Source organism: Schistocerca nitens, chromosome 1, assembly GCF_023898315.1.
Source record: "Schistocerca nitens isolate TAMUIC-IGC-003100 chromosome 1, iqSchNite1.1, whole genome shotgun sequence".
Classification (NCBI taxonomy): Eukaryota; Metazoa; Arthropoda; class Insecta; order Orthoptera; family Acrididae; genus Schistocerca; species Schistocerca nitens.
This window is the reverse complement of record NC_064614.1, coordinates 1,005,595,778-1,005,607,341: the sequence shown is the minus strand read 5'-3', so window position 1 is coordinate 1,005,607,341 and position 11,564 is coordinate 1,005,595,778.

Below are 11,564 nucleotides of genomic sequence, written 5' to 3'. Positions count from 1 at the left end.
TAACGTAGGAGATGAGTGGAAGTGCAGCTGTGAGGACGGGCCGTGAGCCGTGCTCGAGTGGCTCAGCTGGTAGAGAGCACTTGGCCGCGAAAGGCAAAGGTCGCGTGTCTGACTCTCGGTCGGACACACACTTTTTATCCGACAGGAAGTTTCAGTAAGCAAGATGTTGCCACATTTCACTTGTCGAAATTACTTAACTGTTCTTTTATTTAAAATTAACGTTAATATGAATATAAATACGAAGAGTAATTGATAATCTACATCAAACACTGAACTGGCTTATTAATTTTCTTTAATTGTAGTACATAATGTGTTGATTCATTGAAGACTGAACTATGCTTTTGTTGTTTCAAGTTTTCAGGTAGACGAGTCATGGTATTCATTAACTGGAATGGAACTGGGCATGCTAAACGTGTTGGCAATCGTCAGTACTGCCGGTGGTAGACAACTAATATCCATAAAATATTGAAACGAGTAGTAGTTATTCAAAAGGGTAGGGGCCCTTTCTGTCTAACATGATGATTCCTACAATCCCTGAGTTCGGCAGTTAGGCTGTAGTAAATTATGTTGATCTAATTAAGTGTTTTAAAAACATATAGGGGAAAGGTGAAATACACTCGTGCTCATAAATTAAGGATCATTGCAGAATGCGGTGCCACACAACGTGGCACTACACAAAACGCGCTAATAGCATAAGCACGTAGGGAACACACACGACACAGATATGTAAGTCCTCGGCATTGGTGATAAGTTGAGAAAATCGTCCCGAAACGCATGTGCTACAAAACGCCACTGTTTCCTGTGTATGTACCCCGACATCAATATGGGATACGATCACCATGCACACATACACAGGCCGCACAACGGGTTGGCATACTCTGGAACACCTGGTCGAGCAGCTGCTGGGGTATAGCCTCCCATTTTGCACCAGTGCCTGTCGGAGCTCCTGAAGTGTCCTAGTGGTTTGAAGACGTGCAGCTATACGTCGACCGAGAGCATCCCAGACGTGCTAGATGGGGTTTAGGTCTGGAAAACAGGCAGGCCACTCGCGTGATATCTTCTCTTTCTAGGTACTCCTCCACGATGGCAGCTCAGTGGGGCCGTGCGTTATCATCCATCAGGAGGAAGGTGGGACCCACTGCACCCCTGAAAAGGTGGACATACTGGTGCAAAATGATGTCCCGATACACCTGACCTGTTACAGTTCCTCTGTCAAAGAAATGCAGGGGTGTACGTGCACTAATCATAATCCCACCCCACACCATCAAACCATGATCTCCATACAGTTCCCTTTCAAGGACATTAAGCGGTTGGTATCTGGTTCCTGGTTTAAGCCAGATGAAAACCCGGCGAGAATCACTGTTCACACTATACCTGAACTCTTCCGTGAACAGCGGTTCTAGGCGCGCAATCCGGAACCGTGGGACTGCTACGGTCGCAGGTTCGAATCCTGCCTCGGGCATGGATGTGTGTGATGTCCTTAGATTAGTTAGGTTTAAGTAGTTCTAAGTTCTAGGGGACTGATAACCACAGCAGTTGAGTCCCATAGTGCTCAGAGCCATTTGAAATCTTCCGTGAACATAACCTGGGACCACTGTTCCAATGACCACGTACTGTGTTCTTGACACCAGGCTTTATGGGCTCTCCTGTGACCAGAGGTCAGTGGAATGCACCTTGCAGGTCTCCGGGCGAATAAACCATGTCTGTGCAGTCGTCTGTAGACTGTGTGTCTGGAGAGAAGTGTTCCAGTGGCTGCGGTAAGGTCCCGTGTAATGCTACCTGCAGTACTCCATGGCCGTATGTGGTTACTGATGGTGAGATATCGGACTTCTTGTTGTTTTGTACACTGTGGACGTCCCGTACTGTAGCGCCTGGTTACGTTTCCTGTCTGCTGGAATCGTTGCCATAATCTTGAGATGACACTTTGTGGCACACGGAGGGCCCGTGCTACGATCTGCTGTGTTTGACCATCCTCCAGTCGCACTAGTATTCTATCCCTCGTAACGTCATCAATACGTGTTCTTTGAGCTATTTTCAACACACAGTCACCATTAGCACGTCTGAAAACGTCTGGTTAGAGATAGGAATCAAAAAAATATTTCTGCTTTCCTCCTTATATTTTCCCCTTCTGTAGATGAAGATATGTATCCATGTTTTCAGGGTGAGTTTGATACCACCAGGCACGCACTCACACGCCGGTCTTTTATCCCCATGGTACTGAGCTGCAGACTTAAGCTGACATAACTGATGTTAACTAATACTGATTAAATGTATGATAAGAAGTAATGAAGTAATAAAATATGAGACGGCAAATACACAAACATTGTTGTGCGAGTGTTGGAAAACAATAACTGTGGTTTATAAAACGTTTCTATTATTATTTTACAAATGATACTAATCCTCTCTAAATTTTGTTCACAGAACTCGTCTCAACTCCGCAGTCTGAATTATCCAACCGACGTTTAACTACCTTTCTGAGCGCTAACATATCGTAAATTATGTTTCACAAAAGCGGGATTTATCTTACTCGTATTTTTACATTTTTGTTATACGCTGCGTTAGGTTTCCACATGACTGCTTTTAAAATATGTCATTGTTAATTAACAAGTCAACAAGTCACATTAAACCAGCACAAAGCATAACTTTGTACTTGACAGGACTTTACTTTGTTATTTCATGATTAGCAGGAAAGCTAATCCCTCTTTCTGCCCTCCCCTCCCCCACACCATCACCCCAACCGTAGCAACGTTCAGGCAACCAGGCAATGCTACTGTAACACAACGTAATAACTTTACATGATACTCCACGATACGTTTTACAACAGGATTCAGTTCCTTGCGTATCTACAGTGTGCACTATTAATAAAACTTCTCAAAGCTCATAAACATTGTGCTAAAAATAAACGGAAATTGGGCTGCTTGTTGTTAAATATCACCAACTGGACATACTTCATTTCACTTAGTTCACAGATAACATGCTAAGAATGTACCAATAAAAGATGATACTACTGGCTAACCTTTTATTATGCGTGTCTTAGGTAAACAATAGTCAGCTCTTCTTCTTGCGAAATTGAATCTGGTATCTTAGTAAGTGAGATTTGTAAAGCGTACGCACGCGAAAAATATAGTGTTAGAGATCTGACTTCGCAAGTCATTATTATTTACAATTTTGATTTTACGCATCAAACATGTTTCAACGTATGTCCGTAATCTTCTTTCAACTAGCACTCACTAGCGCCATATCTGTGAGGTACGTCACAGATGCAGTCCTCAAATTTAAGATTTGATAGTACGTCATTTGCATTCTTCAGCGACTGCTTGCATCGATAAGTTTCAGCAGCTTTTACGTAAAGCATGCTTAATGTCATAAAAACCTCTGTGGTCACTACTTAGTGCCTCGCCTGCATACTGAAGTGACAAAAATCATGTGATAGCGATATGCACATACACAGATGGTGGGAGATATAGAAGGGCAGTGCATTGGCGGAGCTGTAATTTGGACGCTGATGATTCATGTGAAAAGGTTTACGACATGTTTATGGCCGAATTAACAGATTTTGAAAGCGGAATGATATTGGAGCTAGACGCATGGGACATTCCATTTCGGGAATCATTACGCAGTTCAGTATTCCGAGATCCACAGCGTCAATATGTGCCGAGAAAATCTGATTCCATGCATTACGTCACACCACGGACACAGTGGCCGAAGGGCTTCACTTAACGACCGACTACAGCGGCGTTTGCCAAGAGTTGTCAATCCTAACAGAAAAGCAACACTGCGTGAAATAACCGAAGAAACTAACGTGGGACGTACGACGAACACGTTCATTAGAACAGTGCGGTGATATTTGTCGTTAACGGGCTATGGCAGCAGACCACCGACGAAGTGCTTCTGCTAGCAGCACGACATCGCTAGCAGCGCCTCTCTTACGCTCGTGGCCATATAGGTGGGGCCCTAGACGACTGGAATACCGTGGCCTGGTCAGATGAGTCCCAATTTCAGTTGGTAAGAGCTGATGCTAGAGTTCGAGTGTGGCGCAGAGACAAGACCCAGGTTGTCAACAAGGCACTGTGCGATCTGGTGGTGGCTCCATAGTGGTTTAGGCTGTGTTTACATTGAGTGGTCCAACTAAGCCGATCACTGACTGGAAATGGTTACGTTGGCTACTTGGGGACCACTTGCAGTCATTTATGCACTTCGTGTTCCCAAACAACGATGATATAGTTTTGGATGACAACGCACCTTGTTCTTGACTGATTGGAAGAACATTCTGGACAATTCGAGCGAATGGTTAGGCGATCCAGATCGCCCAACATGCATCCCATCGAACATTTATGGGACATAATCGAGAGGTCTAGATACTGCACCAGCAAAACTTTCGCTATTATGGATGGCTGTTGAGGCAGCATGGCTCAGTAATCCTGCAGGGGACTTCCGATGAGTTGTTGAGTCCATGCCACGTCGAGCTGCTATACTATTCCGGACAAGAGGAGGTCCGCCACGATATTAGTAGGTATCCAATGACGTTTGTCACCTCATTGTGTTATAACTGCTAGTGAAATAAATAAATAAGGACATCTACTGCTGGAAATCACATTGCATTTAATTGTGGTTTGAGCGTAAACATAATTAGCGTGCAAAGCGGGTCAATAATTGAATAATGAAGAAGCACGGGACTAAGGCAAAGAGCTAATTTCCATCGTAGAAGCACATATTTTCTCAGATTTCTAATCAAGGCAGATTAATAAATGAATTACATGAGGGTAAACCCAATTTAAATTACTCGGGTGTCACTATAAATCTTTCGCAATTGGAGTAGTTCTGAAATATTCCAGGATTCAGGTGTACGGATTGTGAAAGTATAAACAGCAAAGATGTATATAAATTTTGCACATAATTATTGTATTCACTGCTGCGAAACCTGAAGCGTATCCTGCGCGGTGTCGTTGTTCGTCCTTCCACTATTCCCAACTGTTACGGTGAAACGTTCTGAAGGTGATCTAGAAGAGCCTTTAAATGTAAATGTAAACTCTACATATTTATGTTCCTCTGAAGAATTACAGCAGACAAACAGTTTTCATATGCAGTTTATGATGAAAAGTATCCGGACACTTGTTAGTGGACATTAATATGAGGTCTCTCATCCGTCGCCTTTAAGACGGCTTGAACATTTCTGGGGACACTTTCAATGAAGTGTCTGTCTGTACGGGAATGGCAGCCCGTTCTTCCTCAAGAGCCTAAACCAGATGAAGTAGGGATGGTGGACGCTGGGGTACGGAGCGCGCGCGACGTTCTAACTCGTCCTAAACGCGTTCCTGTGAGTTCACGTCGAGATTCTGGGTTACTGTCCACCTCCTTTGGCTCACAGACGCTGCTTTATGACATGGTACCCTGTCGCTCTGATACAAACAGTCATCATCTCCGAACTGTTCGTCTACTTTCCTCAGAACAAAATGCTGTAAAATCATACAACTCTTTTAGCGTTTTCTTAAGCGTAATAAGGGGACCACACCTAACGACAAAAAGCAGGCCTATACCGTAATACGCCCTCCATCGTTCTTCACTGTTGGCACTACAGATGGTGGCAGGTTTTTCAGGCATTCGCCAAACCCAGCCACTGCTATCGGATTGCCACAAGGTACAATGTGACTCATTAGTCCAAGTCACTCGCTTCCAGACTCCGCTGTGTCCAGTGATGACGTTGTTTACACCGCCGTAAGCGTCGCTTAGCACTGAGTACGGAAAGTGTGGGTTATGAGGAGCTGTTGGGTCAGTGTTTCCATATGCACAGCTATAGTGCTAGCTGGACTGGTGGTAGCACTTTGGAACTGACTAGTCGTTCCTTCCGCTCGTTTCTTGCGATTTTTTACAACTGACCTCCACAATGCTCGGCGGTCTCTGTCCATCAGTATACAGTATGTGGTCTACTGATGGTGGCTTAACTGCAGTTGTTCTTCGTGTTTTCATTTCACAGTTACATCATCATTAGTCGACTTCAACAGCTTGGGAAGTGATGAAACATCCATGATGAACCTGTTACTTAGGTGATATCCAAGAGTCACTGTTCACACTATACCTGGACTCGTCTGCGAACTTAAGCTGGGACCACTGTTCCAATTACCATGTACTGTGTTCTTGACACCAGGCTTTACAGGCTCTGCCCGCATCTCGTGGTCGTGCGGTAGCGTTCTCGCTTCCCACGCCCGGGTTCCCGGGTTCGATTCCCGGCGGGGTCAGGGATTTTCTCTGCCTCGTGATGGCTGGGTGTTGTGTGATGTCCTTAGGTTAGTTAGGTTTAAGTAGTTCTAAGTTCTAGGGGACTTATGACCACAGCAGTTGAGTCCCATAGTGCTCAGAGCCATTTGAACCATTTTCTTTACAGGCTCTCCTCTGATCAGGGGTCAGTGGAATGCACTTTGCAAGTCTCCAGGCGAATAAACCATGTCTGTTCAGTCGTCTGTAGACCGTGTGTCTGGAGAAAACTGTTCCAGTGGCCGCGGTAAGGTCCCGAGCAAGACTACCTGCCGTACTCCGTGACCATCTGCGGGCACTGATGATGAGATATCGGTCTTCTTGTGGTGTTTTACACTGTGGACGTCCCGTACTGTAGCGCCTGGTTACGTTTCCTGTCTGTTGGAATCGTTGCCATAATCTTGAGATGACACTTTGTGGCACACGGAGGGCCCGTGCTACGACCTGCTGTGTTTGACCAGCCCCCAGTCGCCCTAGTATTCTACCCTTTATAACGGCATCAATATGTGTTCTTTGAGCCATTTTCAACACACAGTCACCATAAGCACGTCTGAAAACGTCTGCAAACTTACTCGCTGCACCGTACTCTGACATGTACCAACACACCTCTGCATATGTGAACTGCTGCCAGCGCCACCGTGCGACGACCGCAGGTCAAATGCTCCGCAAAGTCTTGTTATAAGCCAAACGTAAAATGTAAGTCATAAAATGTGTTAACATCTTGAAAAGGAGAATTATGCTAGTGCTAATGTACATCTCTGAAAGACTATTGTCACTGATTGATAGAACGTCTGATTCTTGGTAATTACTTGATATTTAACTGTATAAGAACGTTTCACAATCTCCAGTTCCTCGAACAAAGTCGATTTTTTTGCACTTGGATGCACAATGCACGCGCAATTTCTATTTATTTTTTCCCATGCAGAACTTCTGAAGATGTCTCGAGAAGGCGAAAGGTATAAATAAAGCTCCTGCTGCCATTTGCAACATAAAGTGTTTTTCTAACTGAAAATGTATCATGAAGGTTGCTGCAACATAGCCATGGTGTGGGAGGATTTATATGTCTAGAATATATTCGGTGCTTTTAGCCATCTTTAAACTACGATATCGTTGTTATACAAGAGATCATTAGTTATGAGGACTAATACACTGTTAGGTGCAACTGGACAGTACTACAGCAAATGGAATATCGGCCATCAGGCCGTCAGAATACCACAGACATTCTTTATTTCTCCTCAGGTGACCAACACCGGCGAATTATTCTGTAGGTGTCGTTAGGAACAATCAGAGTGTCAGAATTATTAGCCGTTGAAGGCTTTGAATTCAGGTTACGAAACGTTATCGCTTCATGAATTTCTGAGTATTGTTTACCTGCGTGTTCGACGCCATGTGATAATAGGGCCTCCGTTCCGCAGCTTCATTTAGCAGAATGAGCCAGTCACGGCGCTTTCGCCGTTTAGCAGCCAGGCCGCAGTGTGATGGCGACACTAGCTGTGTCGTAGTCGAAAAGGCAGATGTCAAGGTTACGGTAACCGGAAAAATACATACGAGTCAATCTGCACTTTTTCACCCGTCTCTAGGCACGAAGTGTCTTTGTAGGCGACCCTGCTGAGGAGTGTAATAACAGTAATAGTGCTGAAGAGCTATAATATTACATGGGTTTGCACTATCTTTCATATGGTTCTTGGCTTCTGAAGGCATCATCGGTGAAACAAAAAGACCGCACGAACCAAATATAAATCCCTGCCAACATGTTAGCCATGGTAGCTGTGAACGTACTATAAAACAACGAGCTCTGTCGTATCAGTGCAGGAGTTCGCACCAGAATCTTTTAGTATGTGACTTGTTCAGTAAGCATAAACAGAATCTGATGGAGCATCCTGTGCAAAAAGTATTTTTTTTTTCCTAGGCAGACTCAGCAGCAGAGCGGTCAGTGTACGTGACTGTCATACAGACGATTCGGTTACAATTCCAGGTACTGTCAAGAATTTTTCATTGATGGGGGGGGGGAGGGGGGGGGGAGGAACAGTATAACTGAGTATGTAAGAGTGCCGGGCAGTGTGGCCGAGCGGTTCTAGGCGCTACAGTCTGGAACCGCGCGACCACTACGGTCGCAGGTTCGAACCCTGCCTCGGGCATGGATGTTTGTGATGTCCTTAGGTTAGTTAGGTTTAAGTAGTTCTAAGTTCTAGGGGACTGATGACCTCAGAAGTTAAGTCCCATAGTGCTCAGAGCCATTTTTTTTAGTATGTAAGAATGACTTAAACGAGATTTCCCAGCTCCAATCTCTGTAAAAGTGCTAATATTTGGAAGAGCTGTGAGCTGACTTCATGTTCTTCCATACTGAGTCCAAATGACGCCACTGGCAAAAAATTGGACCGCGGTCGGTCGGGATCACATCCTGAGGGCTGGAGCGTTAAAATTCTAGTTAGTCGCAGAGTGTACGCGTCAAGCTCAAATCGCTTCAGGTGCTGCAGAGATATAGCCTTTCTCCCATACGTGGGTAATGTTTCTTCTAAAATCGCTAGAATCTTGAAGAAACATAAAGTGGATGTGATATTCCGCCCACCAGCTAAGACTGCAGCCTTGTTGGGATCCGTTAAGGATGATCTGCTCTTGCGAAAGGCGGGAGTTTATGAAATCCCTTGTGAGTGTGGCAAACGTTACATAGGGCAAACCACGCGCACTGTACAGGAACGATGCGTCGAGCACCAGCGGTACACACGTCTTCTTCAGTCCAACAAATCAGCAGTTGCCGAACATTGCATTTCTACTGGCCATGCCATGGATTATAAAAATGTTAAGATTTTAACTACTGCTTCATCTTTCTGGGACTCAGTTGTTAAGGAAGCTGTAGAAATACAACTAGCCGACAACCTGCTAAACCGTGACGAAGGATTTCATCTTGACAATGCTTGGAAACCGCTTATTTCACACCTTCGTTCGGAAAGAATTTCTGCATCTTCACTTCCGACAGATGTCACCACTTTTAAAGATTAATTATTTATTTACAAACACGGTGGATTCGCAGCAGCACTATTTTGTTTGCACTCTGCGCTTATATGTTTATCTTTGCTATATACATCTTATCTATGACTATCGCAGTAGTGGCGACTTTGATATCTTTGACGCATGCGCTTTCAATCCTCAGCAGCTTTGTATCATGTGACTCTCCGTATAAATAGGCACGCGCAAACGCTATGAACTCAGTGTCCGACTCGCCTTGAAGATGGCTGGGAGGTTTCTAGCCGAAATATCGCAAGAAGAATTGTCGCTGTCCCGAGTGCACGCCCGAAAGTTGATGGAACAAATCAGGTTTGTTCTAAATACACGCTGTAAGGCTCGAAAGCGTTAGTTACTTTTGAGGTTGGAGGTGATAAGCTGATGTTAGTCAATAATGCCTTTAATTCAACAAACACGCCATTATCAACACCTCACTGAGATTTAACGAGGTCTTGCAATAGGGTTACGAGAAGCTGGATGTTCCTTCTCCGATACTGCAGACAGAAGTGGTGTAATTATAGCTGCTGTACATGATTTCTAACAGTGGTGGTCACAAGAAGGTACAGTTGTAAGAAGACCGGATCCCAGACGGCCACGTGACATTACCGAGAGGGAAGGCCATCGTATTGGCGTATAGATCTGGCGTATCCTGCTGCATCTCCAGCATAAACTTGAGCAGGATTTGGCATCAAGTGTTACAAATCGGTTACCTCAAACACTGGTCCGAGCCTGACGCCCTGTAGCATGCATTCCACTGACCTCAAACCATTGTCCTTTGCGACTGCAGCTGAGCCAAGCGAGAGTTGATTGGAGGGCAGGGTGGAGGTCTGTTGTGTTTTCTGATGAAAGCTGGCAGTACCTCGGTCCCAGAGATGGCCGCGTGTTGCTTAGAAAGAGACCATTGGACGGCCTGCAACCAACCAGTCGGCGTGGTAGACACACTAAACCAGGGCTTAACAACTGGCCGGTTTTGAGCGCGAGTACTCGCGTCTGCTCAGGCATGTGCTCGCGAGCAGGTGCAAGGTCGCGGAGTAGTGAGAGAGGGGAGGGAGGGGAAATGCGCGCGCACGTTTGAATAGGGCCGCTGCGTGCCTATTGAATTCGCGCCGACTGTGTAACGTTTAAAGTACTACGATCAGCTCTTAACAGTCACTTCGCTAGTTAAGAATCATGTGATGTCGCCGTTGTGTAACCCCAACCATGCTTTCGCAGTTCAACCCCCATTGGGAGGAATTGTATCTGTTTACAGAAAACGATGGTGTTGCAAAATGTTTAGTATGTCACAAAACGCTGAATTCTTTTACGAAATTTAATTTGCAGCGACATTATATGTCGTACCACGCGGAAGACTACGGACGTGGAAAATGTGATTGACCAGATCGTGCACAGGAAGTTATAAAATTTAAAAATGGTCAAATGGCTCTGAGCACTATGGGAGTTAACAGCTATGGTCATCAGTCCCCTAGAACTTAGAACTACTTAAACCTAACTAACCTAAGGACATCACACCACACCCAGCCATCACGAGGCAGAGAAAATCCCTGACCCCGCCGGGAATCGAACCCGGGAACCCTGGCGTGGGAAGTGAGAACGCTACCGCACGACCACGAGATGCGGGCGTTATTAAATTTAAAAGGAAGCTATCTGAAGAAGATCTGGACGACGAAGAAAAATCAACTGAGGCAGCTCTCAGAGTGGGTTACAAAATTGCTTTGCTTTTAGCAAAATCCCTGCACCCCTTAACTGATGGCTATTTAATAAAAGAATGTTTGGTAGTTGCAGCGGAACATTTGTGTCCATCTCAAGTTGAACAGTATCGGATTGTGCCATTATCTAACATGACCATTATGCGTCGCATACAGGACATGGCAGACGACGTCCAGAGCCAGCTTGTAAATATCTGTAAAGATTTTATGGCGTATTCTCTAGCGCTGGACGAAAGTGTTGATATCACTGGAACAGCGCAGCTTGCCTTATTTATTAGAGGTGTTAATAGAGATCTTCAGGTGAGGGAGGAGCTCCTCGATGTAGTAGCCATCAAGAACACTACAACCGGAAGTGTTATTTTAAGTAGTGTTGAAGAAAGTGTTGAAAATATAGGATTGTCGTGGAATTCTTTAGTTTCAGTGTCTACGGATGGTAGAGGCATACACTAAGCTAATAAAATTATGTGGCACATGTACATTCTCCTCTATTTGTTTCATTTGTCGCAGTAATAATTGGTGAGTGATATCCCTGCAGGTGGCCGCGGATTTACATTGACTGGCGGCAGCTGTTGTGTGCCCCACGTGACTCTCCCCACTCTCCGC